Source organism: Cervus elaphus, chromosome 20 (genome assembly GCF_910594005.1).
Source record: "Cervus elaphus chromosome 20, mCerEla1.1, whole genome shotgun sequence".
Classification (NCBI taxonomy): domain Eukaryota; kingdom Metazoa; phylum Chordata; class Mammalia; order Artiodactyla; family Cervidae; genus Cervus; species Cervus elaphus.
Genome location: NC_057834.1, coordinates 74,937,920 through 74,965,364, shown reverse-complemented (window position 1 = coordinate 74,965,364; position 27,445 = coordinate 74,937,920). Strand labels below are relative to the sequence as shown.

Here is a 27,445-nt window from a genome sequence, read left to right as displayed (position 1 = left end):
AATTATAACAAAAAGAAACTCAATTATAAAAAACAGGTAGAAGATTTGAAGCAGTACTTCATCAAAGATACATGAATGAAAAACAAGTACATGAAAACATGCTTAGTATCATTTGTCAGTATGGAAATGCAAGTTAAAACCACAACGAGTTATCACTACACAACTGAAATGCTAACACACACATGCAAGAAGATAAAATGGTACAATCACTTTGTAAAAACTGTATCACCATATCTTAAAATATCAAACACTTAGTAGGTGTTTACCCAAAGAAACAAAGCATATGTTCACACAAAGACTTATATACAAATGATCATCTTTATTTATAACAGCCAAAAGCTGAGGGAAAAATATCCAACAACATATAAAGCCTTAAATTATATACAATGAACAAAGTAGAATTTAACTAATGACACATGCAACACAGATGTATCTGAAAACAATCATGCTGAGTGGAAAAAAGCAGACAAAAAGATCTCACAATGCACAGCTTCATCCACATAAAATTCTAGAAAATTCAAACTAATGTATCAAGTGACAGAAAGCAGATCAGTTATTGTGCATTAGGGAAGAAGCAATAAATTGGAAAAGATTACAAAGGGGCACAGGGAAACTTCAGAGGATAAAGGATATGTTTATTATCTTGTGATGACTTCATGGGTATATACAGATATCAAATCTATTCAAATTGCACACTTTAAACCTGTGTGATTTATTATATATCAATTGTACTTCAATAAATCTGTTTAAAATATCACAATATGCAAAGAATAATATGCAGGGCAAAATAAAGTCAAATTAAGGTTAGAATGATAATGATAAACACACAAAAAATTGTCATTTATAATCAAAAGAGTAACAGTATAAATTAATCATCTATTAATACTTACAACTGGTACTACAATAGGCATTACAATTACCTACAACTGATAACTCTGTCCGTGAATAATGCTTACAAAACCCCATCAGACACATTCCATGAAACAAGTATAAGTCATCTTGACTACTGGACAGATCAATGTATTTAATTTACACTTGTCACAACTTCTATTCTTAAACACAATTCCTACTGAAATACAATGGGGATCAATCTAGAATAAAATAACATCAAAAATTCTACAGCATGAATCAAAAGTCTGTCTGCAAAAATAACCCCAATTCTGTACCATCCCATTCACTATTCATGCACTTGGCAATGAGACTTTGCAGTTTCCCCTAACAAGAGATGGGCTTCCTTGGTCACTCAGACTGCCTGTAAAGAATCTGTCTGCAGTGCAGAAGACTTGGGTTCAATCCCTGGGTCAGGTGAATTCCTAGAGAAGGGAATGGCTACCCACTCCAATATTCCTGCCTGGAGAATTCTACGGAGGGAGGAGCCTGGTGGACTACAGTCCATGGGGTCACAAAGAGAGTCAGACATGACTGAGTGACTCACACTACCAAGAGATCTTTCCACAGACCTGTTTACTCCAGGCTTGACCTTTTAAGGAAGATAAACAGAATGTAGCAAATGTCACAGTTAGCCAGTTCTGAGCTAGGCTTCAAGAGGCCATGTATGTTGCTGCTCTCTTGTAATCCTGCCACTACCATGAGAACAAACCCAAACTAATCTACTAGAGGACAAGAGGAAAGCCCAGATGTCCCACACCAGTCCATCCTAGAGAACCCCCATCCAACAGTGGCAGAATCATTCTCCTGACCTGGTTCTGAAAGCAGACTTAAATGAGCCCTACCAAGACAAGAAATACTGCCTGATTCAGACTTACTCTAATAATAAGTATTTGTTTTATGTCAAGTTCTAGAGTAATTTATTACACAGCAATAGCCAACTGATACAGCAACCCTATACCATATTATTCTTATCCCTAGAAGGAGTCATTGCAGATTAACAACTGATGTAGGTCTCTCAACTTCTGAAAACAATGGGAAAAGGAGGCATAAAATTCTCTTTTATTGTTTTACTAATAGTGACTCTAGAAAATATGTCAGTTTGTCAGTCTCAGAGATACACAAACTGAGCAAAATAATTTTAACAAGTTATCAGTCAACTGCAATCTCTCATGAAATTGTGTTGCAAGGTAGTTTTACTGGATCCAACAATACAATCAAATCTTTCAGGATATGCCGTAAATCTATAAAAACTGTTACAGAACAATCTGCTTCTTTGCCTAACATTCTTTTTCCTATTTATGCTAATGGTATCTTCCTTTGGGAAACAGTATTAATATGTAACTGTTACAACTGCACCAATCTTAAGCCCCTGGATCAAGGGATGAACAAATGATACCTAGACTGATCAGAGTACCTTTTGCTCCTAGTTACCATTATTATATAATGGATGGCAACATAGCCAGAATGGGAAATTTGGAATCCTTCTTATGATACCTGCAAGGACTACTGGGAAAGGTACACTCTTCAGCGGAAATAATGGCTATGAAATGATGTAGATCACAGCAGGTAGTGCCCATCTTTGCCACCTCGTGGAGATAACACACTTAGGAATGAATTCACCACAGAAAAAAATCAAAGCCAAGGGATGGAGACATTATCCTATCATTTACATCCACTGATTCAAACATGTCAATTCAAATAGCTGCAATAACAGCAGAATAGGTAATATTTATCAATTGACTCACTGAGACCTACTAGAAAAAAACAGCAAAATATTAAAAACTGTCAATTTGGTGCCATCAAAAGGCTAATACAACAGTAAAGAATGATCAGGCCAAGATCCAAGACAAGATGGAGACCTAGAGATATAAATCTAGCACCTAAGCATGCTTTTACCTTGGGCTTATTTGCTAATCCAGATGATGCAGTTAAGAAACTGATCACTATTTCTGACATTTCTCTAGAGTTAGTGGGATCAAACAGAGATCGCAAGGTTCAGAATTGGTTAAAACCAAACTAAACGTGACCCACTCTTTGAGTCGAGATCCTAAACGATTATACTCTAGTGAACCAGAAGTAAAAAAAAGTTCTTGCATACATTGCAACCCCACCTGAAGACATCTAAGTAGCCAGATTAAAAAAGAAAAAAAACTCAATCCTTAACATGTAATTAAGGTAATCCCAGAATGTTAGAGACTCCAGAAGTGGCTTGAGCAAACAAAAATTATCTCTGGAGAAAGATAACATCATCTCAGGGCTCAGAACTGAGGCATGGAAAAGCAATTGGAAATTTAAATGGAGAAAGCACGGTAGTGAGAGAACCAAAACAGAAATGTAACAAAAATTCTCAGGATAAACTTTGCCTAAATCACTGAATGACTGATAAAACTATGTATGCACAGAGGAAAATGGAAGAAGTTGAGGGGGAAAAGTTGACAGAGGCTGGAGAGAAAGCTTACACTTGAAGAACAGAGCTTTACTGTGAGTGTGATGTTTTTTCAACAGGGTACATTCCACTGTGCACAGTTTTGGCAGCAAAAGCTGAAGCCCTACAAGGTTGAAATGTCAGAGGACAGAATCCAAGTCCAGCAGAACAGTTGGGAATCAGCAGAATCTCTAGAAATATGTAAACCATAAGAAAGCTTCAAAATCTGTCTATAAACTTCATCCAAGAATTCTCAGAACATTGAGTCCAGTCACTAAAACATAAAGTTCAGTTTTCAGGCAAAAACTACATGATTTGCAAAGAAACAGATCAGGCAAAAACTACATGACTTGCAAAGAAACAGGAAACAGTGATCCATATTCAGGAAAAAGGGGGTGTTAAGAGAGACAATTCTGAGTACTACGAATATAGAATCTAAGTGTTAGCATATAAAGAACTCCAAGCAGCTATTTTAAGTATGTTATGAGAATTAAAAGAACACACATTCAAAGAGTTGACAGAGACTATAAGAAAGAAAAAGCTGATAAAAAAAATAACTAAAATAAAAATTCACCAAAAGGAGGTGATTAGAGATGGAAGAAGAAAGAACTGGTGAGCTTGAAGATAGACCAATAAAACTATTCAATCCAAAAAACACAGAGTAAAACAACTGAAGAAAAATTTAGAGTCTCAGAGACCAGTAGGACAATATCAGGCAGTTCAAAATAGATGAAATTCAATTCAACATGTATGTACAATAAGATGTAACAGAAAGAGAGCAAGAAGAGTAAAAAAGGTACAGAATAATTTTTCCTAAAGAAATAATGAACAAAAACATCTCAAATTTGGTATAAAATATTAACTTATAGATCCACGAATCTCAACAAACCCAAGTATGATGAATATGAACAATCACTTCTACATACATATCATACATAGTCAACCTACTAAAGGCCAAAAACATACCTTGAGTGCAGCCAGAAAAAAGTGACTGGTTATATATGAGAAATGACAATGCAACTAATGGCTGACTTATCACCAGAAAAAAAATGGATACTGGAACAGCTTCATGTTCAGTGATGCTATTCTTCAAAAATGAAAAACAGGTATTTTCCAATAAACAAAAATTAGATTTGTGGCTAGCAGACAAGATAGTTTAAAAAAAAAATGGGGAAAGGAACAAGTAATAAAAATAGTGAACAAAAAAAGACAGCATTCTTGAGTGAGAAAAATAATACAACAGTCACAATAAACAGAAAGCACATAATAAGGTAATTCAAGACCCTGTAACCATTAATGTATGAAACACGAATGAATTTTTATGTTATAATTAAAAGACTAAGTGTTAGATGGGACTGAAAGTAAAACAACAATGATATGGTGTATACAAAAACAGTTGTAAAACATAAAGGGGCAGAAAAATTTAAAATAGGTTGCAGGGAGAAAACGAACCACACAAACACTAACTACAAGAAGGTTTGTGTAGCTATGTTATTAGCAATAAAAGTAGACTTCAAAGCAAAAAGTATCACCAAAGATAACAAGAATCAACAATGGTAAAAGTTTTAATTCATCAGAAACATGAAACAATTCTAAATTTATGTTCCCCAACCATACAGATTCCAATATATAAACTGAAAATGGACAGCAAAGCAAATCCATAACCACAGCAGAAGATTTTAACATCTCTCTAATAGACCCAGTATGCAGAAATTAACCTGATACGGATGTAGAAGTTTTGAACAACATGATTAACAAAGTGACTTAACAAACACATAAATACTGCACCCAAAAAACTGAAGATTACACATTCTTTTGAAATACACACAAAGTAATTACAAAATCTTGTCAGAAACATATTAAAAAGGTATTCAATCACATTTGCAGTCAGGGAAATAGAAAGTAAAACCACTAAGAGAAAGTACAACATACCCTCTAGTATGGCTAAAATTAAATATTAACAATATAAAGTGCTGCAGAAGATACAGTACAAAAGGAACTCTGCTGATGATTATAAACTGCTACAAACACTTCAGGAAAAAAAATGTTGAACAGCTTCTGAAATAGAACATAAATATACTCTGTGTGCTTAGTCACTTCAGTCAGGTCTGACTCTTCGTGACCCTATGGACCACAGCCCAACAGGCTCCTTTGTCCACAGGGTTCTCCACTCTTAAAACCAAGTTATTAAACTCCTAGGTATTTACTAAACACACAAGTGTGCATGTGTGTACTAGGAAACATGTCCAAGTAAATGCACAGTATTATTTACAACTGTCTAAAAATGGAAACAAATTTCCACCAAAAACAGAATAAACTATGGAGTATTAATTACTGTACAGCAATGAAAATTAATTTATTAATTAATAAATTAGGACTAAATCACATAAAGCTGGAAAGGCCAGAATCTATTTGTATAAATTTCATTAACAGAAAAAAATGTCAAAATGTGTTTTTTGATGGCAAAAATGTAAGGCAAAAAAGTCAGTACCAGAAAACATGGGAGGGTAATTCCCCAGCAGACAAGGAGAGTAGAGGATCTGGCAATGTTTTAATTTTTGATAGGGGTGATTAAGCACATATGTATTTTTGAATACTTAAAGTTAGACCTTTTATCCATGTACTATTCTGAGCATTCTTTCCACAGTAAAAAATGTTTCAAAACTGAAATATAGACATTTAAGGCTTTGGATGTTCCCCTAAGTAAGGTGTTAGCATTATCCTATAGTATTTTGTCTTTATTTTAATCAAATATATACAAACACATATTTTAAAAATCAAATAAAGCATGTTATGAAAAACAGAACCAGTGAAATCCCACCCCAATTTCTAAAAACATTCATATCTTGATTTTTCATTTTGGATCTGATTATTTTCCTATATAAGAAAATGATTTTTATCTTCTTATATCCATCCCTCTGTAACCGCCCCCAAATTATACCACAGTCCTACTTGAAGATGGCTAACTGATTTCTTGACAAAATTGCAAAAGTGATTCAATAAGAAAAAAAGTCTTTACAACAAATGGGCTGGAACAACTGGATATATGTGGACAGAAAAAAAAACACTGACTCAAATCTGACACTCTATATCAGTGTTGATTTCAAAGCAGATTATAGGTTTACATGTAAAATATAATAGTCTTAATCTTGTAGAAGACAGAAAAAATCATTGAGCTCTAAAGATAGAAAAGTGTTCTTAGAAATAACAAATGCATGATCCTTAGAATTAAAAATCTGATAAACTGAACTTCATCAAAACAAAATCTTTTAGTTGGTGAGAGATTCTATGAAGAGGATTAAAAAGCTAGTGACAGATTTGGAGAAAATGTGTACAAATCACATACCTGGCAAAAGGCTCATATCTAAAATATAAAAGTACCTTGAAAATTCAGCAGAAAGACATCAGTAAAAATATCAAAATAAGGACATTCGAAAATCATCTCCATAACACGAGAAAGAAAACTGACAAAAACAGTCAACATTTTTCTAACACTAGAAATTAACCAAAGGCTTGCAGCAATCTGGGGAGAGCCTATTCAAGAAAGATGGCTAATCTTGATAAGATCAGCAAACTGTGGCATTGATTCTGCCCTATTCCCATCCTCCCACCACAGTAGACTTGAAAACCAACAGTCCACAAGTCTGGTGAAAACCAGCAGCCTGGTAGTTACCCAAGAGGGGCAGAAAAGGACAAGAGTTCCTTTACTACTGCATCCTCAGAGGACTGTTCATTATTTGACATGTCTGGTGGTTTCCTGGAAGACCCTACTCCCAAAACTATCCTAAGAGTGTACTCAGTGCAAAAAAAAAAAAAAAAGCCTTTTCAAAAAAAAAAAGCCTTTTCCCCAAAGGCATTTGTCAAAAACAACTGCAAGCAATTGTACCATGTTATAGCTGACTGAGGCAGAGGATAACAGATGAGACCAACAACAGACTAACAGAGAAGTTTAAAAAGAAAAAACGGGGCTTAGAAAAGCTCTAAAATACTCCTGACAACCTACATGGTCAAATGTATGCCCAGAGCCACACACAAGCTGCGGGCTGCGCACACGCGCACAAAGGGCCTGAGAAAGCCCGAAGTGCTCACCTCTGGCTAACCTGGACACTGTGCACCATCCGGAAACAAAGGGCAAAGCGAGCAACAAATTTCCTGGGTGAGTGCTAAAGCTGTGCCCCAACAAACACACACACAGAGCCTCTAAACAAAACTGGGGAACTTACTCGTCTCAGGCACTAAAGGAAATCACTGTCCAATTATCGGCTGACCACTAAGCTAACTGAGTAGAGACATTTCAGTGGTCACACCAGGCAAAGAATATATATTTTACACAATTAGTTCTGAAAAATCACTAAACTAGCTAACAGCAACAAACAGTAACAAAAACAAATGCTGGGAAAGAAAGAGTATCCAATCATCCAGAGCTGCCATATTATTTAAAATGTAGCTTTCAACAGCAACCAAAAAGTGACATTTTAAAAATGTATGGTTCATACACATGAAACAAAGGCAAGTGAAACTGTCTCTGAGGAAACTCAAACATTGGACTTAGTGAATAAAGCTATAAATCAGCCATTTTAAACATGTTCTAAGAACTACTAAAGGAAATCTATGTCAAAAGAACTAAAGAAAAATATAAGATGGATGTCTCACAAGCAGAAAATATGAATAAGGAGATAGAAATCATGAAAAAGAACATAATAAAAGCCGAAAAATACAATCATGAAAATGAAAAATTCACTACAAGGTTTCAGCAGCAAATCTGTTGTGCAAGAAATACTAAAGAGTAAAAAAAAAGAATACTTAAGAGTATACCTCAGGCTGGATCAAAGGACAATGGTGAGTAACTTGAATACACACGAAGAATTAATGAGCATGGTACCCAATGTTCATCGCAGCATTATTCACAGTAGCTAGGGCATGGAAGCAACCTAGATGCCCATCAACAGATGAATGGATAAAGCAGCTGGTTTATACACACACACACACACACACACACACACACACACACACACACACACACACAATGGACTATAACTCACCCATAAAAAGGAATGCATTTGAGTGAGCGCTAATGAGGTAGATAAACTTAGAGCCTATTATACAGAGTGAAGTAAGTCAGAAAGAGAAAAACAAATATCATACACTAATGCATATATATGGAACCTAGAAAGATGGTACTGATGAACCTATTTACAGGGCAGCAATGGAGATGCAGACATAGAGAACAGACTTATGGACATGGGGGCCAGGGAAGGAGAGGGTGGGACAAAAGGAGAGAGTAGCATGGAAATACATACACTACCATATGTAAAACAGATAAACAGTGGGAACTTGCTATATGACTCAGGGAACTCAAACCAAGGCTCTGTGACAACCTAGAGGGGTGGGATGGGGTGGCAGGTGGGAGAGACATTCATAAGGGAGGGGACATATGTGTACCTATGGCTGATTCATGTTGATGTGTGACAGAAACCAACACAATATTGTAAAGCAATTATCCTTCACATGAAAATAAATAAAAAAAAAAAAGCATGGTAAAGGTAACTTGATAATACAAAAGTCTAATTTAAAAAATTGTGACTTTTTTCCTCCTGTTGGATTTAAAAGCCATGAAAAAACAATTTGCATGGCACAATGAAAAGCAACAATAGAAGAAGAAAGCCAGGAAAAAATTTTAAGACATATAGAAAACAAATAGCAAAATGGAAGACATAAATTCTACATTATTGGAATTAAATGCAAATTAATTGGGTATTCCAATCAGAAAGCAGACATTTGGTAGAATGGGTAAAAGAACACAATCCAACTACATGCTGCTTACAAGGGACATATTTTAGGAACTTTCCTGGTGGTACAGTGGATAAGAATCCACCTGCCAATGCAGACCGCACAGGTTCAATCCCTGGGCCAGGAAGATTCCATATGTTGTGGAGCAACTAAGCCCACTGTGTCACAACCAACAGAGCCCGCCAGCTGCAACTACCAAGCCCGCACACCACAACTGCTGAGCCCATATGCAGCAACTACTGAAGCCCATGAGCCTAGAGCCTGTGTTCCACAAGAGAAGCCACCACAACGAGAAGCCCTTGCAACAAAACAAAGAGCAGTCCCCACTCACCACAAATAGAGAAAGCCCACACAAAGCAAGGAAGACCCAGTAAAGCCAAAAATAAATTAATTTTTAAAAGGAGACAGATTCAAAGAATTTAAAAGTGAAAGGACAGAAAAAGATATCCAGTGCAAACAGTAACCGAAAGACAGCCACTCTAGTGGTTATATTCTTTTCAGACACAAGACACGAAGGGAAAAAAGTCATTACTAAAGATAAAGAACATTTTATAAGAAAAAAGGTTCAATTCATCAAAAATTATGGATAAACTCTAAGTATATACACTCCTAACAAAGCCACAAAATATGTGAAGAAGAAACTTACAGAACTGAAAGGAGAAATAGACAACAGACAAAAACAAAAACAGATGGAGACTTCTGTGCCTCACTTTCAGTAACAGAAAGAACCAGATAGGAGACCAGCAAGAAAACAGGACTTAAACACTATAAACTAATCAGATTTAACAGATAACTACAGAATACTCAAAGAAAGCAGAAAACACTTTTTTCTCAAGCGTATATGGAACATTCTCCAGTATACAGACTGTATGTTAAGCCATAAAACAACACATTTAAAAGGAATCAGATCATACAAAGTATGTTCTCCAACCACAATGGAATGAAACTAGGTATCAGTAACAGAAGAAAATTTGGAAAATTAACAAATACATGGAAATTAAGCAACAGATTCCTAAATATTCCTTAGATCAAAGAAATCACATGAGAAACTATAAAATATGTTGAGATGAAAACAAAAATACAACACACTAAAACTGATGAGATGAAGTAGCAGCAGTGATTAAAGGGAAATTTATAGCTATATACATCTACTTTAAAGAGATATCAATAATCTAACCATCCATCTTAAGAAACCAGAAAAAGAGTAAATTAAACCCAAAGCAAACAGAAGGAAATAATAAAGATTACAGCAGAAATGAAAGAGAATCTTTTAAAATAAAAACAATGAAATCAAAAGTTGGATTTTTAAAAATACCAACAAAACTGACAAACCTTCAGGTAGGGCTTGATCAAAAAAAAAAGACAAACAAGCTAAAGGAAAGTGAAAAAGTTGGCTTAAAGCTCAACATTCAGAAAACTAAGATCATGGCATATGGTCTCATCACTTCATGGGAAATAGATGGGGAAACAGTGGAAACATTGTTAGACTTTGTTTTTTTGGGCTCCAAAATCACTGCAGATGGTGATTGCAGCCATGAAATTAAAAGATGCTTACTCCTTGGAACTAAAGTCATGACTAACCTATATAGCATATTAAAAAGCAGAGACATTACTTTGCCAACAAAGGGCCGTTTAGTCAAGGCTATGGTTTTTCCAGTGGTCATCTATGGATGTGAGAGTTGGACTGTGAAGAAAGCTGAATGCCGAAAAATTGATGCTTTTGAACTGTGGTGTTGGAGAAGACTCTTGAGAGTCCCCTGGACTGCAAGGAGATCCAACCAGTCCATCCTAAAGGAGATCAGTCCTGGGTGTTCATTGGAAGGACTGATGTTGAAGCTGAAACTCCAATACTTTGGCCACCTCATGCGAAGAGTTGACTCATTGGAAAAGACCCTGATGCTGGAAGGGATTGGGGGCAGGAGGAGAAGGGGATGACAGAGGATGAGATGGCTGGATGGCATCACCGACTCGAAGGACATGAGTTTGAGTAAACTCCGGGAGTTGGTGATGGACAAGGAGGCCTGGTATGCTGCGAATCATGGGGTCGCAAAGAGTCGGACACAACTGAGCAACTGAACTGAACCCACCACCACCACACCCTATTTTATTGAGCTTCACAGACACTGCCTTTTTTTTTTTAAAAAAAACAAGCTGACGGTTTATAGTGACCCTGCATGAAACAAGTCTGTCAGCACCATTTTTCCAACAGCATTTGCTTACTTTGTGTCTCTTTGTCACACTTTGGTTAATTCTTACAATATTTCAAACTTTTTCCACTATTATTTTTTGCTATCTTTGATCAATCATCTTTGATGTTACTATCATAATTGTCTGGGGGCACCAGAAACCATGCTCATGTAAGACGGTGAACTTAATTTTGTGTTTTCTGGTGGCTCCACTGACTGTTCTTGTATCTCTCTCTCTCTTCTCAGGTCTCCCCATTCCCTGAGACACAATATTGAAATTAGGCCAGTTAATAATCCTACAATGGCCTCTAAGTGTTCAAGTGAAAGGAAGAGTCAATCAACTCGGCAAGCTTCACAGTTATTTTAAGAACTGCTACAACCACTCCAGCCTTCAGCAACCAACCTCCCTGATCAAATTGAGACAAGACCATCAACACTGAGGCAACACACTCAACCAGCATAAAGGCTGCAACTTGCTGAATGATAATGGTTATCACTTATTAATAATGAAGTTTTTTAAAGTATATATACTGTTTCTACAGAGAAGAAAATGGCACCCCACTCCAGTACTCTTGCCTGGAAAATCCCATGGACGGAGGAGCCTGGTAGGCTGCAGTCCATGGGGTCACTAAGAGTCAGACACGACTGAGCGAGTTCACTTTCACTTTTCACTTTCATGCATTGGAGAAGGAAATGGCAACCCACTCCAGTGTTCTTGCCTGGAGAATCCCAGAGACGGGGGAGCCTGGTGGGCTGCCGTCTATGGGGTCACACAGTTGGACACGACTGAGGTGACTTAGCCCAGCAGCAGCACACTGTTTCTAAGACAGTGCTGTCACACACTTAATTCACTTCAGTATACCATAAACATAACTTGTGTATGCACTGCGAAACCAAAAAATTCATGTCACTTGCTTTACTGTGGTGATCTGGAACCAAACCTAACTATCTCAAGGTATGCCTATATTACAATCAAGAATGAAAGGTCAGTTTTAATACTGGCTTTATAACAAGAAATACAAACAATTATAAGGGAAGGGTACAAACAACTGAATGGCAAGTAATAAAGTAACCCACATGAAATGGACAAATTTGTGGGGGTAAAAAAAGCAAACTGCCAGAACCGATTCAAGAAGACACTGGAAAACCCCAAATAACAAGGGATTAAGTAATGAAAAAACTTCCCACTAAGAAAGCAAGGACCAGATGGCTTCTCTGGTGACAGCTACCTTTAAACCAAACATTCAAAGAATTGACACCAATCCTTCTCAAACACAGGAAAACAAAATTCCAAATAAATATCCCTTACAAATAAACTCACAAAAATCTTTTTTCTTGTGTGTGTGTTTCTTGAAGATATATCATCTAGATCCTTTTGTCCTCCTGGTGAACTAATTATTCTTCAGACCTGCTGCACAGCCACCTTCCTTGCATCTCTCTGCACTATCATCATTTTCCTATACTAAATCTTACTTCCTGGATCCCTCTTCTTTTTGATTCACCCAATCATTCTGATAGAGCCAGGGTTCTCTAGTAAATTACTGAGAGACATGGTGCATTTGAAGTAAATACTCTAACCTCATATGTTCTGTGTATTTACTCCCACATTTGACAGCTTTGGGAAGGTACGGAGTTAGTAGTTTGGAAATAACTTTTCCTTTAGGATTCTGAGGCATTTCATTATTGATTATTTTCCAAAGACACTGATTCCTAATCTCTTTTATATGCTCCACAAACAAAAGCTTTTAGGAATTTCCCTTTGTTTCTGATGCCTGAAATTCTATCATGTTGTTTGTTTTTTTGAGACACTATGCTGTGGATGCTATGAATCCTTTTAATGTGGAAACTCAAGATTTTTGTGGAATTATTCTTAAATAACTTCCTCCATCCATTTCCTCCCATTCTGTAATTCTGATTTTTTACATGTTGAACATGCCAAGAGTGATCCCCTAGCTTTATTTTCTCTTACAACTCACAACTCTTTTGTCCTGCTTTGTGAAAGCTTTTCTCAATTTTACCTTCCAACCTTCTACTAGAAATTTAACATCCTAAATTTCTAACTTTTCTGTTAAGTTCATATCCTAAATGTCTAAGAGCTTGTTTTCTTAGAGGATTGTTTCTTAAGGATTGTTTCTTAAGGATTGGCTTCATAATATCCTTTCTCATTTCAAAGACAATTATCCCCTTATTTCCTAAAATATCAGTAACTTTTTAAAGAAGTTTTCTTTTAAAACTTAAGTTTTAAAACTATTAAAGTTTCTACTTACTTCCTCTTTAGTCATCCTTAATCTCATATTTTAAAATGAAAAAAGGTTTAAAATGAAAAACCTAAAAGTTGTCTAGTCAATGAATCCAGAGATTATCATACTATTATAAATGAAGTCTGACACAGAAAGGTTGATATCATCACTTATATGTGGAATCTAAAATACGATACAAATGAACTCGCTTACAAAATAGAAACAGTCCCAGAAACATAAAAAAACAAAAAATTTACAGGTTCCAGCAGGGAAGGGAGGAATAGATTGATGAGTTTGGGGTTGGCAGAGGCAGGTTGCTATGTATGGAGTGCATCAACAGAGTCCTATACTATGTAGCACACTGAACTATAGCCAATATCCTGTGGTAAACTATAATGGAAAAGATTTAAAAAAAAAAAAAAAGTTGCCTTGAAATTCTCTGTTAATAGGTAGTGTCAATGTGAGATGATCAGTCTGATGATTTCCCTGGTGGACCCCCATCTGTTATTATCTGTTGGTCTCTTCCTCATCAGTTTGCTATAGTAGAATGAATGTTCCAATCTTACCTCTGGGGGCAGAAAGCTTGATGTCTAGTATTTTCAGAACCAGGAGGAAAGAAACTCGATGATTCCTAGTTCAACATGTAAAATTCTTCTCAATTCTGTTTCTGAGTATGACACTCTTAACCTGAGCTTGCCTACTGTTCAAGAACACAGTATCAGAGAGGAAACCTAGATAAAGGTAAGAAACATCTTATTGGCACCATGAGGGTTGTTAATTTATTAACTCTTAGACAATTCTCTTAAGGTACCTGCAGCCACTAATTCCTGAAGCATCACAGGGTTCAACAGCACAATTCTAGACCATTCTAGGCCTTTCCCACCAAAAGTGGAAAGTTGAGTTTTCTTAGTGGTACAAAGTTGCTGCTTTCCAGCTTCCAGAGCTTTACTTCTGTGATCAACTTTCCAGTTTTTTCCTTGATACCTTATGCTTTAAAAAAATTATTATAATTCTACGAGAGGGTTGATTTCAAAATAAATGGTTATTTAATCCACCATGTTTAAAAAGATATTCATCTCACCAGTTTTGATGTGGCATGTCTTCTTCACTGTTGCTCCTTTTTAAATAGTATGAAATTTAGGCTCAAGTTTCAGTAGGATACAGTTTTAATCACCCAAATAGTTAAAATCATTTTAGCTTTAACAACCAGTTTTTCTATAATGTAGTCAAAATATATCGACTTATATAATTTCTCTTATTTAAAATTTCAAATTCTCTTTGAAGCCCAAGACATTAAAAGTTTTTAATTCACATAAATTGGAAAAAATGTGTATTTATTGGGAACAAAGTTTGACATATACCTGTTAGATAAAGCGTATTGCTATCCAAATCTTTATAGCCTTAATTTTTATTTACTTGGTCTATTAAATTCTGAGAGGTAAATTAAAATCTCCTGAAAAAGACTCTTGTTACCAGTTTCTCTAAAAACACTACTTCATATGTTTCATTGCTATTTGAGTTTATCACACAAACCCTCAAACCTACTATTGTTTAGTGGTCTAATTTTTTATTAATTAAAAAAATTGTCTTTTTCTCATTCAAAGGTTTTGGACTAGAAAAGTTTTAGCCTTTGCTTGATATGAATGTCTAGTATTGATTTTGCCATTCATTTCAAACATTTGCTATTTTTACTTAGATAAAACTCTTATAAAACCACATAACAAAAATTTTTAATTCAATTTATAAAGGGAAGGAGAGTGGGAAAGAAATCTATTCCAATTAAGTTAAGAAAAAGCTGTTAGAAGGGTACTGGGTAACCAAACTTGACAGAAAGTTGGGAAATAAGGCGTGGAAAAAAGAGATAAGCCAGGAGATAATTAGGCAAGCAATATCACACCAAAGGACATCTACTTAGGATGCCATTTGTATCACTCTAATGGCAACGCCACCATTAAGACACTCACTGCCAAAGCATAAGACTGTGAGTCCAGCACAGCCAGAGATACCTCTATCTCCTCTTCTACCTCCCTCCTGTGTCAACTGTTTCAGCAGGATCAATGTATATGGAATAGTCAATTTGGTTTCCTAGTTTCCATCTTGTTTAAACTGCTGGCTCTCCTTGTTTATGTTGTGATTTTTCACTGCTTATGAGCATGCAGAGGCCTATGGCAGAGAACACAGGTAAGGATGGGTCTATTTCCAGTAAGTTTGCAGCCACAAAGAGTATAAATAGGGAACTATTCAAGAATGAGGTTCAGAGAAAGGTTTTCAGGCAAATTTCCTATTCCCAAACCACTAGATCATCCAATATTCATGGAACAGTAGATAGTTCTGCTGTCATCCTTTACCACTCTGTCTACACAGAAACTCCAATCTCAGCAATACAGATAAAAATGCTTTTTCCCCACTGACAGTTGGGGACCAACTACTGTCCTTTGCTTTAGCTGATTTGTCTCAACCGGTAACTTGGATGAAGTGAAATGTACCTCCCTATTTTACCATGGTGCCAGAAACCACAGTAACTTCTTCATTAACTAAAGTTAAGCCTATATTAACTATGAGAATGGTTAAAATATAGACTTGTTATAAGACTAATATATTATCTTAAAACTCCAAGACTCTTATTAACTCCTAAACTGTTCTATTTACTAACCCTAAAAGAGGCAGAAGTATACTTTTAAAACTATCTAATTTTTATAATTTTTCATATTTTATAATTGTTTTTCATATTTTCTAATTTTAATTCATATTTTCTAATAACCGTACTCATTTTAAGAGAATACATGCATGCTCAACTGTGTTCACCTCTTTGCAACCCCCTGGACTGTAGCCCACCAGACTTCTCTGACGATAGAATTTTCTAGGCAATAATACTGGAGTGGGTTGCCATGCCTTCCTCCAGAGGATCTTTCCGACCCAGGGATCAAACCCACGTCTCTTGCATCTCCTGCACTGGCAGGCGGATTCTTTACCACCGAGCAACTGGGGATGCCCCTTCTAAAACAACAGTATATGTTCAATTTAAAACTCTTACAAACCCCAGTAAAGACAAACATCTCACATCTTAAATAGCAGAAACTACTATTGCCCAGCAGGAACTACATTTTAGGGATTCCCCCAATAACAGCAGTGCGTTCACAACTGCTTCCAAATTTTAAAACAATATCTATTTCTAAAACATTTAAACACTGGTAGTCCAGATTATTAATTTTTATTATCTTCTGTTTCCACACCAACTCCCGTTGCAACTAGAATCTCTCTTAAGGCATGCCTTAAATGTACTATTATAACTCAAAACTCAACAATACAATTACAATCTCTTACTATTCATCTCAAATATTTCTTTAGTTGACAGTACTAACAATTTAAAAAAATACCACTATAGCATAACTTTCTTGGTCTTAGTTGTCAAAGTTTTTTTTTTAAAGCTCATAAATTAAAAAAAAAAAAAAGCTCCTGTTTTTTAATAGGATTTCTCAATTAGTATTAGTAACTTATATGTAAACTGTGTCTCCACATAAGTTTATTTTCAACACCAAAAGACAGTATTAACAAAATGGTTCCATTCTTATATTAACTTTATACTACAAACTTAGGAGCCACATTTTCACCTGTTTTATTTTTAAACTACCCATTCTTACTCTTAATATACCCTCTCTACCGTTCACCAAGATAATAACCCCTAACTGGCCGTTCTCACTTTAATCTCTTCTCTAATCATATCATATCTGGCTGTTGATCTTTCTCATTTTTCTTCATGTATTTCTGTTCAATGGCCTTTAGTAGAACTCCTTATTTCTAACACAAACTTTTTTAGATTCCTCCAGCTCAGGTCACAACCTTATAAGCTTTATTTTTATCATATTCATTTAAAACAGATTCTACTTCAAACAAGGAAAATACTTGCATTCCACAATTCCCATCTCTGTGTGCTTTTTAACAAACCTTCACCCTAGCCGATACTCCCTTCCCTCTCCACTAATCTATAAATATCACTTATTCAAAATCTAGGTTAAAAAGTACTTTTCCCAGGAAGCTTTCACAGTCTTACTACACATTGTTCATATCATCTTGTGTAAATCCAGTGATTCAAATATTTCATTATTAAGCACTCTTCAAGTTGTATCTTAGATAATGACCTCTCTGGAGCAGGAACCACATCATTTGTTTTATATATCTGCATTCTTATCCTAGTGTGATACTAAATGAATATTATATAATAATTAAATAACTCAGTTAAAACAAGAGAAGGCTGGGAGAAATACAACAACAGTTAAAAGGTTTTTCTGAATACAAAAAAATTACATCTCCCAAAACCAAATTCAAATATAACATTCATTTTTTCAAAACACAAACATAGAACTTTCTCTTAAATATTATTTTTCTACACACAAAAGTCAGGTCTTAAAGCTATAACAGCATGCTAATTATTTTGTTTGTAATATTCTAAATCTAGCCCCCAAAAGCTATTATATAAACTCTTAATATTTTAAGGATAATATATTTTTCAATGTCTAATCAATTTTGACCTCTATACTTCACAAATACAAAACCTACATAATAAAAAGTTCACAGATGAGTTTTATTTCTTCAAAATAACAAAAATCTTGGAGCAAGAAATTATTAAGCAAACTTGGTACAAATTCCAAACAACAAAACTTCATATAAATACTTTCATAAGCTCAAAAACATTCATAATCCAAACATTAATGAGAAAGCATTTTCATGTCCACATCTGCACAATTTACAAAACACATCTATTCCTCAAAGCTCAGCATACTAGAATGTGAAGATACATATTTTCATTGTTATGTACTTTTTATAACTTTATTATAAGAATACATGTTTCAGAAAAAAAATCTTTCTCTCAACAGCACCAATTGTTACACTACAATAAGGTTTACAGTGCTCAACAGTCATGAAAAACAATGCTATAACCATTAATCCCATTTGCAAAAAAATTATTGAAGCACAAGTAAAAACCACGATCATTAATTCCATTGCAGATCAATTTACAAAGTGTCCTTCATGGATTTTAACCATTCAAACTTTTGTGCAACTCTCTATAAGGTAGCATTCTCATTCTTTACACTTCAATGGCAAAATCTTTCTGGTTGAGATTGGATACTTGCCTGTAAACGAAAGTACAAAAATTTATTTCTACCCCTACAATCACAATCAGAAATACTCAAATACCTTATTAAGCAACCTGAAATGCCTGAAAGCTAACTTATATAATGCCTAGAAGCTACTAATAAAGAGGTTCCAAAAAGCAGCTATATAAGGAGGCAATCCAAGATCTCTTCTACCTACTTCTTGGCTATATGCCTAGAGGATACTGTAATGAAAGCAAGCCAGACAACTATGTTACCTATGGAGGCAATTCAAATCTCTGCATCCTAAACAAATTTTCTGGTTATAAAACCTCTAAAGGGTTACTATTAATGAAAACTAAAAAACATCTCTGATGTTGATATATATCACACAGGGGGAAAAAAGGCCTACAGTACAAACTACCTATCATCTAACTTCTCTCCAAATTCATCCAACAATGCCAATAACAGTCAAGAGACAGATTCAGGCATCAACCCTCACTACACTGAGAAAGGATGAATACGCCATTAGCAAGTTTGAAAACAAGCCAAACCTATTTCTGATGATGGCGGTCAGAAAAGTGGTTACTTCTTTGAGGGAGAATTAATAGGAAGGGGCACAAGGCACCTTTTTCAGTGCAGAAAATGTTTTGTACCTTGATCCAGGTTGAAGTTACTGGGTGTATTTATTTGTGGAATTTCATTTACTTGTATTCATAAGATTTGTGCACTTAAATATATGTAAATTATATATAAGTAAAACATTTAAAAGCAAGTCACCAATAATGGTAAAATCTAAAAACCTTTTCTCAATTCTCATCCTTTTCCATCATTCTCTATCATATTTCTAGTCACAGAACATCAACAGTCCCTAAATGCAACTCTTTCCCGCTATAAGATCCACAAGGCTTTGTTAGTATTCTGCCAGCACTTTTCTTAAACTCTGCCTCATTTTAATTCACTTAAATAATAATTCAATATTCATTAACTGCTCATGTGCAAAACATGGAATTAGGCAACCTACAACATTTATCTAACACACACACACACACACACACACACACACACACACACAGAAACCAAATTCCCTAAGTTGGATTCAAGCCACACTATTATTTGGCTTCTAATAACGTCTCCTCTTTTAATTCCCATCACTTCTTTATAGGAATGTTCTGTCCCCAGCATACTCTTTTCTCAACTATCCTTAAGACAGTTCAATTTCTACTTTATCCTTTCTCAGTACTTGTATAGAACTTACTATCTAAATCTGCACTGTCCAAAACACGACTAATGAGTGCCTGAGTCTGGTTGGTCTGAACCGGGACATCCTTTAAGTAGGTAACACACTGGATTTTGAAGACTTGGTGTGAAAAAAAGAATGTAAAGTATCTCAATAATGTGTACATGTTGAAATGACAGTATTTGGATATATGGGGTTAAATAAAATGAGTCAAAAATGTTAATTTTACTTATTTTTTTATCTTTTAATGTGGCTATAAAAAATTTTAAATCACACTGTGGCTCAACATATTTCTACCTGCCAGCACTGACCTATACAACCTATTTATAGATTATAGATTTGGCATCACCCAATGAGTGCAAGAAATTCAATATTAAGCGCATTCTCTTTTTATATACTAAAGATTATATATATATATATACACTAGATATTATATATATATATTATATACTAAATACTAGTTATATACTAAAATGTTACCTACATTTTATACATATCCATTTTGTGTTAAATGTCTCACCAGACAGAATTATTAAACTCATAGAATTTCTAATCCCAGAGTATTAGTTCTAATTAAGCTAGATTATTTTTCATCTTAGTCACTCACTAAAGAAAAAAGCAGCTTCCATTTTGACCAATATCACTGTACTAACGTCCAGCAGCCAAGACAAAGAACCTTTATTTGGGGGTATGAATAAACAATGTGAGCAATAAGACACCAACTGAAATGAGGGTAGGCAGAAAAATGCTTTCATAATGTTAAATTTCATAAGTAGGAAACAAAACTTACAAATTATATAATAAGATAAAATGGCAGATATACAGAATGAAAGGATAAGAAGGCAGAACAGAAAGGTCTAATCTGTAGTCAAAATATACCTACAATCAAACTGGGCTGTTCTACTGTTTACTGTCTATATGACCTAAATCTGAGTTTGTTTCTCTGAATATGAAATGGGAATATATAATATAAATATATATTATAAAGTAACATCATTATAAGGAATAATAATAGATGCTTAATTAATGTCAGTCTCATCTTGCTTTCCTTTAATACAAATTATATAGTGGTGACAAGATTATGGGTGACTTCCCCTATCGTCCTTTTCCAAACTGTTAAAAGTATTTTTTAAACAAATATTAAATTTCTAATATTTTATACTCACATCTCTCCTCATGTGAACTTAAAAAGTACTTTTACTAGCTGCCTTTTACAATTTTCTTTAAAGTTTAAAATTTGTATTCGTAGTGGGGGAAGTAGGTTGTAGAAGAAAAACTTAAAGTGGGAAATAAGTTTAAGACTAAGCCAGCATAGACATGTGTAAAACAAAAAGTGTGGAAAGGAAAACAGCAAAAGGAAATGCTATTTGAGGAAATTCCCCTGACTAACTCAGACTAAGCAGTGAGAAGCTAACATTCTTCTCCTCAATCCTGCTTCTGCTGAAGCCACTCCTCACTCTCATCTGGGGCTTATATGTACTTTACATACAAATATACATAGCCACTCTCGCCCTTCTCTCTACTAATGGTCACCACCATTCTCATGGTCAAAATTTAAAGGGGAGTGAAGAAACTGAGGATGTTGTAACAAAGTAAACCAACACACTGGCTGGAAAGAACTAAAATGCACTCATTCCCAAATACATTATTATTATTATTTTCATCAGTTGATAGTCATAAAAGAAAAAGTGTTCCTGAAATATTAACACTGGTTATAGTTTTAGCTGCTAGAACTGAAGGTGCCACACTTTGGTGCCTATATTCCTTTGTAGACATAAGCCTCAAAATGGAACACTAAAAAAAGTATACAGCTTCAGATCACTGACAGGTGAAAATTTCAAGATACTGTTGTTGTTTAGTTGCTAAGTTGTGTCCAACTCTTTTACCACCCTATGGACTGTAGCCCGCCAGGTTCCTCTGTCCAAGGGATTTGCTAGGCAAGAATACTGGAGTGGGTTGCCATCTCCTTCTCCAGTCAAGTTACTGTAGAGAAAACAATTAAACAATGGTGATATTAACTATTATTATTATTTTAATAGTTAAAATTTATTCAGCATTCATTGATACCAGAAAGCTAAGGGCTTTACTACATGAATTATGTAATATAAACCAAAACCTCTATGAAGATATTATTATTCAATCTACCTGCCTAGAGATAGATCTTAACCCCACCAGTTTTACATCCTCTTTTTAAACCTTATCCTCCCACCCTGCACAAACTAATCAACAATAATAAGGATTCATCCCCCTCCCCAATAATTGTGGTGTTTTCAAAGTACTAGTTATGTTTAACATCTTCCTCAAGAAACTGATGAAAAAAATATTATGCTTTCAAGTAAAAGGGTAAATAATCTGGAAAAAAGGATAAAGTTTTTCATCTTTTATAAATATTAGAAAAATAATTGATATAAAACAGGTAAATACACTTTAAAAACTGTGCTTTAATCATAACACTTTATTAGGCACTTTTAAATTTTCCTTTTGACTCATAACATATTTAGTTTCCTGACTTTGTACAAAGTCTTTTAAAAGCTATGTTTTCCCATAGATACAAAGAATAGAGTGATTGCCAGAGTGGGGAATGGCATGGGCAAAATAGGTGAAGGAAATTAAAAGGCACAAACTTCTAGTTTTAAAATAAGTCAGTCATGGGGAAGTAGTATACAGCATAAGAAATATGGTCAATAATATTATAATAACTTTGTATGCGGTCTGATAGTTATTATTATTAGACTTATTGTGGTGAAATGTTGACCACTATGTTGTACACCTGAAACTAAAGTAATACGGTACATCAATGACATTTCAATTTAAAAAAATATATAAAACTGCATTTTCAACCTCAATGAATGACATACATACTAAAAAGGCTAACATCTAAAACCTTATGTTCATTACTCTAACCAACTTCACTTATACCACAATTTAGACTAATAGGAATCAAATTTCAAGGAACAAATCACTTGTCTATACTTTTCACAAAGTTACTTATAAAATCAGAGTTCCAAGAATTCCAAATGAAATGGGAAGGTTACAGCTTACAAACAGGTAGGGCAAAAGACTGGTAGAGGAAGAGTGCAAGGGCAATCGCTTTGAAACACTAATCTCAATACAGTCTCACTTTCTCTCATCTAAGAGAAGCAAGCACTGCTGCTGCTGCCCTAGCATTCTTCTTCTCTTCCTCTTGAAATCCTCTTGGAAATTCCTCCTGGACTTTTCTCCTGTAAAGTTATCTCACAGGACTGCTAACACTTCTCAGTAGTCTACCTTTTATTCTTAACTTAACAGAACAAAAACACACTAACTCCCTCTAATCACATAAGAGTTCCTAGTAAATTCAAAGAAAATAGTAACTTAGCAGTTTAGCTTCAGCAGATCTAAGAAAAAAATTAAACAGTACAGCAAGTGAGGCCCTAGAAAGAAGAATACATTTTTTTCATGTAGACGCCATCTATCTGAAGAAAGACCACAAATTGAATTTAGTGTTCTGGCTTTGAGATTTCAAGGGATCTTTATCTTGGTGTTTCATTTTGTTTTAAGAGGGGGAAGAAGAGAAATACTTTAGTCAACCAGCAGGGTGAGCTAGTGCTAGAATCAGTTTGATCATTCTCAATTTGATTACTCTCAGTTCTCTCAAAATTCAATGGTGCAAATAGCACTATCAAAAGCAGCTATTCCCACCTAATAAACCTGAATTAAAAGACTTTACTTTTAAAACTGCTTCAGTCAGTGCTACATAATTTTGTTTATTATTTACAAAGCAGACTGTACCAGAGAGATTAATAACGAATGTTTAAAAAAAGAGCTTATTTGAATATTTAAAATATTATACTATCCATCCTTTATCATTATGTTTTATAAACTATAAATCAAAAACTTAAAAAACTGCTAAAACTAGTGTTCTATAAAATTAGGGCTAGGTAATTCAACATTCCAATTTCTGGATTCAGCTTGCTACAGCTAGCTGCCTTAATATATGCCTGAAAAGCAGTCATGAGAAAAGCATCGCCACAAGAATGAAATCCCCTGCTTTCCCTTAGAATCACATTCTGAGAAGAGCCTAAATAAGTAACCCTATACACCAGCAATGCATTTGGGGTGAAAGAAAGATGAACCTGATCTCTTCTAACAACCAATTTCTTTAAACTGTTTAAATGACAAGTAACTCCACCGCTTCAAGTAACTGTCCTTGAGTCTTGTATTTTCCCCTCCTGTTACCCAATATAGTCTCAACTCAACTACAATAAAACCCTCACTTTCTTGTAACTCAAATGACAAATGAAACCTGCAAAAAGTTTAATGTCTGCGGGCAACAGACTCACTTCATAATTACAAATAATCCAGAAGTAATCCTAATTATCACAAGTGTATTTAAATCCATTCACATAGTGTTGCAAATTAAGAAATATATTAACTTTCCTAGAACAATCAATAATTTAAATGAGCCTTAAATGACCCATAAAAGCTTTAAAACATAAAGACAATGTACCTGTTGTTGTTAAACATATCCAAAGATGTTAAAGATAACTGTGGGACCCCATCATAAATGATTTTACTACTTGTTGAATTTCCTAACAGATCTTACAGATTCACTATTCAACAGTACACTAGATAGTCTTAAGTTGCTTTTAACATGGTCAAAGTGGCATGTCCATTTATCCAACTAAAATGCTATTAGAAAATGAAAGGCAGTAGCATCTACCTCATTTCTTATGTAACAACTGGTAGTAACTGCAATTACTTCACAGCTACCTGTTTCGTGAAGTTTCTAAGTCAAGATTATTTTGAAAACCTCAAAATTCAAAAGCAACATTGCTTTGAAATTATCTGATATGTCTGTTATTTTGTATCTGAATTTGTTTCACTTTGGAAGTCACTTTAAAACATCACCATATCAAGTTAAATACACGTTTTCAATTACTGTCACAGAATTTCTCATCAGTATAACAGTATCTAAATAACAAGTACTCTCAAACATACTCCTTTTGTTTTATAACCATGATTAGTTGCAGATGGTCACCTCCTTATCCCAGCAATGTGACCAATGAAAATACCAATGAGATGGAAGTTGAGAGACGATTTTGGGCATAATGATGCCCTTAACTTAATCATCTTTGGCCCTCAAAATATTCTAAGAGAGGGTAATACCAATTGTTTTCTAAGATTCCTTCTAAGCTAAAACTGTATGATTCAATAATAATTTTGCTGATAATAATGTATCCCTCATTAATACAAGATTGTTCTCTACTGGGAGAAAAGTTAAAAGGGGGCAACATAAAACAAGTAAAATCAAAGTTTTAAGAAATGCTGAAAAGTTTAAATTTCAATTCAAACAGATCTAAAGTTAGTTATATGTTTATCCCTTCAATAAAGTAATTTAACTTGTTAATGTGACCTGGCCAAAACATTAGTTGTTTCCAAATTTTGTATTCAGAATATTACAAATATACAAAGTATGCTGTATATGTAGGTGCCGTATAATTTTAAATTATGTTAGAAATTCTAAAACTCACACCACCACAATTTTGACAGCAATGTAAATATATACTAGCAATGTACATTAATACTAGTCAAGGCTTCATGCTTTACCTATTAAAATATCTAAACTAAATTGTAACTTCTTTATAAACACTCACTTTTCCTTACAAAATCTATGGATGTAAATATTGGTGCCATCAAGTTTCCTGGATACTTCTTACACATACAACTGAAGGCAAACAGCAGGTTTCCTTTCTTTGAGAAATTTGAGTTGTCTATTTTTTGAAATGCTCTTTTTCTTGTGGGACCAAGAAAACTACTGCAGAGAGGCAATATACTGTTAAGGCAAATCTAATCTATCATCTGGATGCAACAAGCCTGGCATTAGTTAGGACTGGCCAGAATAGATGATGGTGATTTGGTTATTTCTGCGGACAATATTATTAACTTGGATAATAAAGAAGACCATCAAGGACCTCAACTGTGTTTCTCTCGTTGAGGACTTCTCAAGGACCACACAAAATCTTAACTCTAGACATGAAAGTTTTATAACAACTAGATTTGTATCAGTATTACTTAAACAGTTCAAGAAAAGTTTTCCACTAATGTTGCTAAACCATGGATGGATCCCAACACGAGAGTCGTCTGTGGAAGTCTCGTAACAAGAAACCGTTAGTTCCACCACCTAAGTTTCCAATCACTGAGAAGGGTCTGGGACAACTCATCTTCAGGTTCACGGGAGAAGTGGAGCACACCTGCTTTCCTCTGGCAGAGATTAAGCTCCCAGGGACACAAAGGCCAGGGAATCAGACCTGGAGAAGCAAAAAGCTTTAGCTGGACACCCACCAAGCCCCTGGCAACCCACTTTGAGCGATTTACCTCTTGCTGTTACTTCCCAGGCACCTAGCGGCATATGATCTTGCAGAACACGGGGAGGGGAGGGCTATGCGGTCCTGGTCCCACGTTAGGGGAGGGGTGTGTACAGTAACGCCAGAGCCTACGCTTCTGGCCGAGACGGAGCAGCCCCGAGGAGAGGGGGTTGGTGACTGCTCTCGGACCGCCCCGTTACTCACTGCATTGCAATGGCGACCGCCAGACTCCCCAAGCCGCCTGATCTCGGCCCCCTTCCCCCTACTGCTCACTGGCTGCTCGGCTTCATGTGACTAAACAAAACCCCCAAGTCTAGTGCCCAGCTCAACCCCTTTGTGTCCGCTACCGGATCCTCCGACGCCGCCGTGGTAAAGTCCCCCCTCCCCAACTCCGCCGAGTCCCGCCCCGCGGCGGCGGCCGCCGCTCACCTCAGGTTCCGCCGCCCCCCGCGGCCGCCGCGGCCGCCGCCTCCCCGAACCCGGGGCCCGGGCTCCTTGTGTAGCACCAACTCCGCCTCCTCGGCCGCCGCCGCCATCTTAGCCTGTGCGGCAAAATGCGTCCTTTTGGATGGTTGGGACCCAGCCTAGGGCGTAGCTCCCCGGGCCCAAGCGCCGAAGGCCGGGTCCCCCAACTTCTTCCGCCACCCCCAGTCCCGCCGCCGCCACAGCCCAGAGGCCCGAAACCCACACGGGCCCCGGCGATTCCGACCAAATAACCCCTGAAACTCACAGTTTGGTGCCGTGTGCGTCAAACCGGGGCGACGTTGGGAGCGCGCGGCGTCCCCGCGTCACACGCCGCTCTGTACGCTACTCGGCTCCAACGGCCCCCCTCCGCTCCCCGCTTTTCGCTTGCGGCCCCGGTTCCCACGGCGCAGGCGCGCTGCTTTCCCGCCTCTTACCGACCTACGGGCCGCGGGGGCGGCCAGCGAGGAGCTCCTGGGCGGCCTCGCGCTGGTGGAGTGTCTGGGCCAATGACACCAACCCGGGCAGCAGAAACAGTGCACTACTGTTCTCGGGTGCCAGAAACCCAACAAGGTCACCTCCCCCAGCGCTGACCTAATCACTCTCAAGGAGGTTCCCGCCCCAAAGTAGGCACGCTCCAAATATGGTGGTGCCCAAACTCTGCAAGACCCAAACACTAGGCAAGCCTAGGCCCTTTAAGGTGGAACAGACCCATATTTGAGTTCCACGATCACGAGAGTGGCACAATTCCTTTTCTTTTCCTACTGTTGG

The 27,445-nt window shown here is 36.2% G+C and overlaps 1 protein-coding gene across 24 annotated transcripts in view; it reads right to left on the bottom strand.

The window, feature by feature from the left end:
- The window catches only part of ZNF644 (zinc finger protein 644), a 101,690-nt gene extending 74,446 nt beyond the window's left edge, over positions 1–27,244 (bottom strand). The window contains exons 1-4 of one of the 24 annotated variants that reach the window (XM_043878533.1): positions 26,943–27,068; positions 26,642–26,754; positions 25,565–26,155; positions 14,099–18,664 (exon numbers count right to left, since the gene is read on the bottom strand). The gene's annotated coding sequence lies outside the window, so the exon portion shown is untranslated. The other 23 variants (XM_043878534.1, XM_043878536.1, XM_043878532.1 and 20 more) reach the window with 23 other exon arrangements.
- Positions 27,245–27,445: the final 201 nt, after the last annotated feature.